The sequence below is a fragment of the Pinus tabuliformis genome, chromosome X (assembly GCF_031772625.1).
Source record: "Pinus tabuliformis cultivar Carrire ecotype Pingquan chromosome X, CPIR1, whole genome shotgun sequence".
NCBI lineage: Eukaryota > Viridiplantae > Streptophyta > Pinopsida > Pinales > Pinaceae > Pinus > Pinus tabuliformis.
Genome location: NC_142308.1, coordinates 456,716,992 through 456,726,837, shown reverse-complemented (window position 1 = coordinate 456,726,837; position 9,846 = coordinate 456,716,992). Strand labels below are relative to the sequence as shown.

Here is a 9,846-nt window from a genome sequence, read left to right as displayed (position 1 = left end):
CTAACACCATGACACTCTGGTCATGAATGACTGCCTAGCATGCTTGTACCAGAACCTCCTCTCCCATAAATCTCGACCATAATCTATGCGATGATCGAAGCTAGGCCAATCTTGCCAAAGTGACTCAATAGTGCCAGTGCCTATCACTCAATGGCTAGCTGAAATCTTGAGCAACAATCTGCCTTGCCTATAGTGAGGACTTCGTGACCGCCCATGTGTTCGCATGTGAACGAATCAGTCTGCTTATTATCCCGACCATGCTTACTGAGGAGTGGAGTATCCCACCAATCTATTGGATCCCTGGATCCCATAACCATACTGGAGGTCCACAAACCCCAATCTTCTTTGTATGTCACTATGATATGCTGCTACTTGTTGGGACCCCTTTGTTTCGAGTCTCTGCCTCCTGTAGGGATCCAATAGGTAGGCACTAAGCATCAAGAACCCGTGCATCATCTTGCCAACAAGTACTACTGTCCTCCACACCTCATGCTCTCCTAATGCCTCAAGCTGTACAACTAAAAAAGAACCATGTAATTCCCTCTCAGTCACCTCCCCAAGTGTGAACCTAGGGGTGGAACATATGCTACCTCGACAACCAACCATGCTCCCCAAGTTTGTAGCCGTTGACTCGTGCACCTACTAAGTGTCTCAACTAGAGAGTCTCATCTCGGCCCATGACTCGCGATGTCTCATCCAAGTGCCTAGGGTGAGTCCCCCATGCCCTGCTGCCTGAATGGAGACTGTCAAAATGAAACAACCAATCTCTCCGCGGTTGTAAGCAACACTTGAGGATGATGGGTGGGTATGTCCCCAAGAGTATGATCAAGTGTATGCCAGAATGCTCAAGAGTAATCCTACGGATGACCCTCTCTCCACCTTGAAACTGCTAATAACTCCCTCGAGGCCCTACCTCCAATAAACATGGTGTCCCCAAATGCTCGATAATGTCCTCATCCTTCCTAGGTGAGTTGCTTCCAATGGTACACCTACTATCCTTGTCCATAAGTCTCCCTGGAGGGAAAGCTCCAAGAGCCCGTTGCACCACATCATGTGTCACTGCATACCACCAAGTACCTCCGCACTCCATGAAATGCCACTGTATGCTGCAACCTATCCATGTACACCACTGTATACCCCCGACTATGACTATTCCATTATGTTCCCTCCTGTGTTCTCCCTGTGTCACTGCACCTGTCACCCCCTGCATGTCCTCAATGCGATGCGAGTCACTCCTCCTACTCCACAGTGTAAGCTGCCATGCTATGGTATACCACCATGTATCTCCATGATCCTCTGCAGACCATTGCTCCTCGCTGCATAGCCCTGGACACCACAGGGTGATATGGCCTAGAATTGGGTCTTTATGCATCAGGCCACATCCCTCTATATAACATTGTATGCTACGACCTGACTCTGTGTAGTCTTGTGTACCATTACCTACTATCATACCACCTTGTAAGATATGGTATCCAACATGTGCCAAAGTGTTTGCCACTCTGATAGTGACCCCACCATGACACGCGCCATGTCACCTCATCCATTATGGTAAACCTGAGCACCCTAACTCCACTCCTACTAAGGGGGATATCTCTACTGTGCCGATCGTCTGTGACCTCTGAGTCCTAAACCTTAATGGGAGAACATCGTCTCCATACAATATCTAGTTTGGTGGCCGATCCATTCCACCTCCTTGAACCATCTCCTGCCAGAGAATGTTAATCATCCCCATGCACAACCAACATGCCAAAACAACCAATAGATTTTGCTCACAAACCACTTGGCCACTAGCGTCAACTAGAGATCCCCTAAGGAATGCATGCGCTCAGGAATGGGGTTAACTACCACATCAATGCCATAGCCGTCCCGCATGTCTGATATCGGATAGGAAGCCCTGCCTGGATTCCAATGCCAACTTCGGCCTCCAACACCCTCAATGTCTGAGAGCTCCCACTGAGATTTACTCTGAACTACGACCATCTCCATGAGTCTAGCCCACTCCACAGGGTACCAACTCAGAATATCTCGCCATCCAACCCGAAGAGAGGGATCGAATGCACAAACTCTAGCACATAGAACAAGCCTGACATGCGGATGTTGCATCTTGTGCAACTCTGACTGTCTCATCCCACGACCCAGGTCAACACATGAAATCTGACTAAGTAGCTTTGTCTCTCTCTCCAATGGGCAAAGGAGACCCAACAGTTCTACTAACCTGGTAATCCCCTTTGGTATGTCTAGACAACTCCGCCTCTCTCAATCCAATGCGTAAGGATGGGCTGATAATGCTTTAGATCATGTCAATGTGCCTCTGAAGCGAACTATGCTCAAATCCCAACATGCGGTCTCTATGTTGCCCCTCATTATTGGCTAGCCCAAAGGATGGTTGCACATACTTCTCCATCATGGGCTCCACATGAGCCTCCAACTGCTCCTCCCTAGACAACCCAACATGCAAGACATGCTCATCAGTCAGTTGTAGGTGACTGTTATCCAGCAATTATGTCATAGATCTGGATGCCTCTGTATCTATTGGCTCCTCATCAATAGTGGGGATGTTTCTGGACACCTCATGAATGGATGGTCTTATGGGTGTATGCTCTACTTTCTCCCCCAAGGTGTCAACTGGTTCTATCAAAGAGGCCTCCAATAATGGTGACTCTTGTGCCACACTTGGTATACCAATGTGATCCTCACACTCCCGTGTGTCCTCTACCTCATGTTCAATCTCCTCCTTGGGCCCCTAATGTCTAAGACTAGATCTCCACCAACAAAATCGTCTCCTTGACTCATCCTCTAACTGTCTCTGGCCTGCCTGCTCCTTTCCGGGAGATCTGGTGCCCTGATTCTGTGAGATTTCCCCACATAGTGTAGATGTTTTTACTCCTACGGCTTGTGCACCTCTAGTGTTTATGTTGTAAGGACAAGGATGGATCATGGCTAAGACCTTCCTCAACTAAGCCAACCTCTCATCACTCCATTAGATTCCACCCCAAAATCCCTGCATATTGAATCATCCTTGAGCCATGGGTAGTGTATGGTGTAACTCGTCACTATGCATACATGCCCAAATCTTCCATGATCTTATTGGTTACCCACAGCCAGGCCAAGATCATGCTCTGATACCACTGTTCCTAAATAGGAATTTAAGTGATAAACCAATTAAACAAATAGTGCAACAATGGAAAATTAAAAACATTTAGCAAACACCCATGAAACATTGTAATACTAGAACTGTTGAGCCATATTTTATGAAATATGAGAGCATGATTACAATATATAAATGGATTAGTGCACTTGAACTTGTCTCAAGGACAAGCTGGACCAAACCCAGGTGGTAGAATAGCTGGAAAGATGATTGTTCAATAGTTGCTCTACTATGCTCTGCGTTGTCCTAGTAAACTATTGATCTGCTGACTTTGGCCTGCTGGAAAGTGCCCAAAAACTACCCAGAAAATACTGCCTTTTTAGCCTTAGACTCCTTGGACAAAACCTAGAAGGGAATTTCTTTAATTTTGACTTTGGATTTTTGGCCTCTTAGGAGCTGCTCCCCAGCTACTGCTGCCAAGTTTAAGTTGTAGGAAACAACCTGCAAATCCACCTGGAAACACCCCTTAAATGTTGCTTTCCTGTATACTATTTGACCCCTTGCTTCCCGGATGATCCCTGGCCCTAATGTATGCTCAATTAAGCCCCACGAATTTGTTGTTGGAGGCCACTGTGCAGTCTCTCTACCCAGAAATGTATACTACTGCGTGTACTAGCTGGCTGGCTACAAAACACTGATAAAACACCCTCAATCCTCCACCTTCCTTGCTCCTGAAAACTCCCAGCAAGTGAGGGCCCTCTTGGCTGGCTAAATCAACCTCTGCGTATTTCTGGCTGCCCAGAAAACACGCAAACCCTTCCTCTACGTGGTTGGATGAGTTGTGAATCAGTGTTGGAAACTTCCGCAATCTCTATGGAACAACCTCCCAAGTGCGGGCATAGATGGCCCCCGAAAGTACAAGTTGAATCTTCCCTGCGGAAGACTCATGGCTAAACAATGGGTAGACTCGCTAAGCAACAGAGCATACAAGAGTGAGTTTGTTTGTCAAATATTCAGAATGAAAACAAAATGAGAGCTGATCTCTTTTTATAACTCCTTGGGCCCCCTTAGCCTCATGTGGGCCCCTCCATCCACCCATTCGATTTTCCCTCCAAGCATATCGAATTGCTAATTTGAACTCCAATGTGTGTGGCCCCCACATTCCACTAGCAGCTAAATAAAGTCGATTTGGCCTCTAATTCCCTAAGTCGAAAGTATGGGGCCCTCTTCCTTAGCCAAAAATGTGCAAAATTGTGTAGCAACACCTTGTCACTAATGTGTTTGAGAAGGTACATGACACATAACCATTTTCCGCCAATATTATATCACAACCACCCATGTTGATGGCATGTAGATAGGTTTTTAATAGTCTCCCATCTAGAGTTTGGCACTTTTAACATCTAGTGCCACATTTTGTCATATCTCTATTAATGACCATGATTTGAAAGTTCTACATCGGGTGTACAAAATAGTGAATTTGTTCTACCACTCTCTTGCGAATGAAATTGTGAATGCTACCACTATTAACAAAGACTATAACTTTCTATGCTTTATGTAGCTCATGATTTTCGAGGTTTATGGAGTTGAAATGACTAAGGATGAGTGTTAGTGTCCTTATCTTGTAATGCCAATGTTTCTTCACTAGTTATGTATTAAATCAAGTTTTGATTGGTCTTATCAATTTGGAACAATTTATGTTCTTTACACACATGACCTAAAACATATTTTTCATCACAATTATAGAAAATTTCATGTCTTTGGTATTTTTCTATTTATGTTCAAGACAACCTTTGTACTTTTAAGAGATGAGTAAGAGTTCTACTTGGTGAATTTCCTTGGGGAGAATGGGTGTGGAGTTCTCCTTAGTGACTTGGATTTCCCTATACTGGTGGTTTATTAGCCATACAACAAGCACCATAATGATAGATAGGCATCCACTAAGCTTCCCACTGACCACACAGGCATAGACACACAATCTAGTGGACTCAAACACAAAACATAGGGAACAACACCCAAAATTTCACATGAATTTCACAGAGAGCATGGCTCAACAGTTTTCTCCATGACTTCCTTTGCTTCCATATCTCATACTCCATAGTTCCACATTATTCATGCTAGTCTCAAACACTCTAGAAAACAACAACCAAACCAACCAAGATGTAAAATAAGAACTCAATTAAGAATAACCTCACGGAATACTCTAATATGTGTAAATATACTTTCATCTTCATCCCTTCATTTTCAAAAAAGGTGCAATATCTCTTGGTTTCTCAATCTGCTTTCTGCTCTTGAAGCAGACTATGTTCCCCTCACCTCTATGTCAACTCTCATAATTATTGTCAAGTGGTGGTGGCTCAATCAGGTCATAACAACTCCAATAATAACTCCAGGATATTTCTTGGATTTTCAAACAAGCAAGCTCCATATTCCCTCAAAATTATGGATTTTTGGTGTCCTCTCCTCAATCCATCCATTTAAGTTTGCACTTAATTCTTGAGTTTATAGTCTAGCCGCTTTAGCTAGTCATGACTCTTACATTAGTAGTACACAATTATTTATACAAAATATAGGGGTAACAAAAAAAAAATGTTGCAATGTTCAAGTACTCAAGGGGTCTTGGTCATAGCACAAATAATCAAGTAGAGATATATGGTCTCTAGCAGGGACTTGTTAGCCAAATAACATAAAGTCAACACACTTATTGTTATGGGAGAGTGGGTGTGGTGAATGAATTCTAGTGTTTTTTAGCATTAATCACCATCTCCGCATCTAGGACCCTCACAATTGCTCCTAACCATATAACAAGACATTACAAATTAACTTATTATTGAATATCCTCCTTGACACCACTAATGAAACATTCTTTATAGAAGGAATCAGTGTTAAGTTCTTTGTATGGATGGTTATTTCTCAAATGATGCTCTAAAGTTGATTATTGAGCGAATATGGTGTAAACTGATAAGTTTCCCTAAAGAATGTGTCTCTTTGTTGAAGTCTACAGAACAATTTTAACAAACTAACTTTAGGAAATGTAGCCTAAATATATGTTTGTCATCCCGCCATTTACATAATTTTGGGTCTAAATATAAAACCCCAACCCTAATTATCATCATATCATTAGTAATACATTCAAGGGAGAAGCAATCCTAGTGTGGCTCAATGTGTTGTCGACCCCTATGTTGTTATTCTGGTATTCCTTGAGCTAAACTATTTGACAACTTCTCATTCAACCCCCTATAAAAATTCTCAATTTCCTTTTGAATATTATCCTCCAAATTAATGACTTTCCAAGTTGTTTAGTATTTATGAAGTAAATAGGCTTTTCATATTATTCGATGAAGTATGAGGATGTTTATAGTTATTCTCCTTCATGGATGAGCTACCTCTCAAGTGAATCCACACATGTTCTAGCCCCACATGATTGTGTACTTTCCCCCTATGCAACATTATTCCATCATAGGTCTTCCTTGTAATGTCTTTTTATTAGTAATCGAAGCTCTTTTTTAATGTGGAAAGTGATGTTCATATCAAGCCCTTACAAGATCCAACTATCTCTACAACTTGAATTTAAATGTTCACAAGCATGGGAATGCCTCTCACATCTACAAAATAGATTATATGTATCTATCACATTTATCTTGTTTATCTTGCTAGTGGTCTTCATGTATAACTTTCAATTAATAAATCAATTTCATAATTCAAATCAAAGTTTAATCCACATTTAAAGATACTAGCTCAAAACTAGTAAATACTTTTGTGATCAACCATACTCAAACTAGAAATTCAAAATAATACATATAAAAAACAACCTTACTACTTTATGGTTTAAATCCCATAAATACTGATGTTAGACATCAACCATATTCAGTTTTACCAAGTTAAAAAATTAAATAAACAAGCTTACTGCTTACTACTTTATAATTTAAATCATATAAATACTTCTTTAAAACATCTATCAAACTCAATCTATCCATTCAAAAAATTACATATACAAAATAACCTTATAATTACCTTATTTCAGGTACTAAAATTTAACTATTCAAAACATTAATTACACAAAACAACCTTACTATTACACATTAAAAAAAACCCTTACTACCTTTAGGTTCACCAGATTTTGTAAATACTTTTCTATAAAACATGAACCATGATAATATCTACTAAATTTAAAGAATTACATATACAACACATCCACCATAATCAAATCTACCTATTTAAAGAAATACATATACAACACTTCATCATTTCCTCATTGTTCACATATACCTATTCAAGGAATTACATATACAACACTACCTCATTGTTCACATACCGTGAATACTTCTACAAAACATTTAATCTACCAAGTCAAAGAAAATTTACATATCTCCTCAAACATTACAAATGAATGCATTACAGTAACACTGTTTACTACATACAAATCAATTTTCCAATCCTGTCTCCTCAAACATCAGCATTACAGTGTTTACAAATCAAATTTCCAATTTTAACCAGTAGACCACTCTCAACCTCTACCAAATGAAATCAAAAGTGAATGCATTCCCTAAATCTCTTACCAGAGAATCCAGTCACAACAATGCAAAATAAAAACAGAAAAATGCAAGCAAAATCAACCAAAACCGCTTTGATGACTTCCATTAATAATAATAAGGCCGATAGCGTATGGGGCGCCTGTATCTTGGCATCTTCCCATACCCATAAGTTGGAGGGGGGGCGTAATAATAAGGCCGAGCATAGGGATTGAACCTTCGACCTCGATAACGGTGCTGCCCCATTCCTGGAACATTTGTCCTTTTCGCTGTAATCTTCAGCTGGCGATTATGAAGTTCAGAGTTATTCAGACGAAGTGCATTTTGAACGGAGACAACGTCCAGAAATTCAACATAAGCAAACCCTTTTGGCTGACCAAACTTGTCAGTTTTAATAGTAACCCTGTTAACTGTCCCGCATGACTGAAAATGACGCTGCACTTCCTCTGGAGTGCAGGAGTAATCAACATTTCCAACAAAAATAGAACGCGAATCCGCTTCTTCTCTGCTTGCTTGATCCGCAACCCCTGAAGTAGCAGGGTCTGGCACGGCGGGGATCTGCATTTCTTGAGCGATCTTGGCCTGCATTTCTCTCAGGGCGGCTGCCTCTTCTTCAATTTCCTGTAGCCTTTTGCTCATCACATCCAACTCTTTCTCATTAATGCCCATTTCGGTGTCTTCTGGTTCATAATCTATTTCGGTGTCTTCTGGTTCATACTCTGGAATTTCCCCACCATACACTTCATGCTCCTCCATTGCTAGCATGTCTCGGGTAACTTTGTCGTGTGCAGGTCTTTCTACCATATGGAGATGAGTTTATATGGTTTTAATGAACACCGGAAGTGTTTACTTGCCACGGTAACTTTGTCCTGTGCAGGTCTTTCTACAATATGGAGATGGGTTTATATGGTTTTAATGAAAGTATTTGTTTGCCACGGCCGACATGCATGGATGGAAATGTTTTTAAGCACACTGAAAGGCCGTGCGATTTGTCAATGTGGACTTCCCGGTGGTGTTTTTTTGGTAAGGCTTTCTTTATAGTGGTTGTGCGGATGTCATAATGGATGTTATTTCAAATTCCAGTGAGATATTTTTAGTTCTTTCACTATTTTATTTCAATAAATTACCCCTTCACTATATATATAAGAGCTTGTAAAATACCTAAAACTAGGGCAACGGCTAACCAGCCTGCCATAGGGCATTAAATGCCCGGGGAGATGCAGGCTGGATAGCCCGATAACACGGGAATTCCCATTTTTTATTTAATGCCCAGTCTCCCCGCTCGGGTGTTATCGGGTTATCCAGCCTGCATCACCCCCTATGGCAGGCTGGTTAGCCGCTGCCTAAAACTAGTAACTTGGAATATCAATTTGATAACCAAATAAAAAAAAATATCTAAAATGAATACACAAAATAAAGGAATGTGGACTTTTATTTTTTAAAATATCAAAATGAATTAAATTAATAACCAAAATAAAAAGAGCAATAAAAGACATTTACAAAGTGATAAACATCTCTAAAAAAAATCACACACCTAAATTAAATTAAATATTAGGTGACTCAATGAAAATGATCCAACAACCTTAAAAAATGGCATACCTAATATCATATATATATATATATATATATATATATAAATAATATGCTACCCCATGCTTAGGGGGCTAACGCTGCAACTCTAAAACATATCCATAGAGTGAGGAATGCTCGGTACTAGTGCTTTAAAATATTGAAGTACTAAATTGATAATGTCAAAAGGCAATAAAAGACCTTGATGAAGTGATAAACATGCTTAAAAGATCACACACTTAAGTTAATGGTGAGGGATTCCATGAAAATAATCTAGTTTTTGAACAAGTTAAAACGGAACATAATATAAAAATTAATTACATTTCTATATTTATGGTAGTTAGATATATGTTAATACTAAATTATTAGTTTAAATTCAGACCAAATTACCAAGTTTCAGAAGGATCAAATCCCTTGTCACTCTAAAAAAAGTCTGCATCTCAAGAGATTTAGTCTCTCTAGGAGCTTAGAAAATAAGTAGTTAAATGGATCTAGGTTGGTTTTATTATTGATTATAATTATAACTATTAATTTTTTATTTTGTATTTTATTTTATCTTATTTTTTTATGTAATTAGACCAAGTTAAAATGTTTTATTGATAATTATCACTATTAATTTCTTTATTTTATTTTATTTTGATCAAGTCAAAATGTTCACAG

The 9,846-nt window shown here is 39.7% G+C and overlaps 1 pseudogene; it reads right to left on the bottom strand.

Annotated features, from left to right (window-relative positions):
• Positions 1–7,725: 7,725 nt before the first annotated feature.
• Positions 7,726–8,373, bottom strand: LOC149140578 (polyadenylate-binding protein 2 pseudogene; annotated as a pseudogene).
• Positions 8,374–9,846: the final 1,473 nt, after the last annotated feature.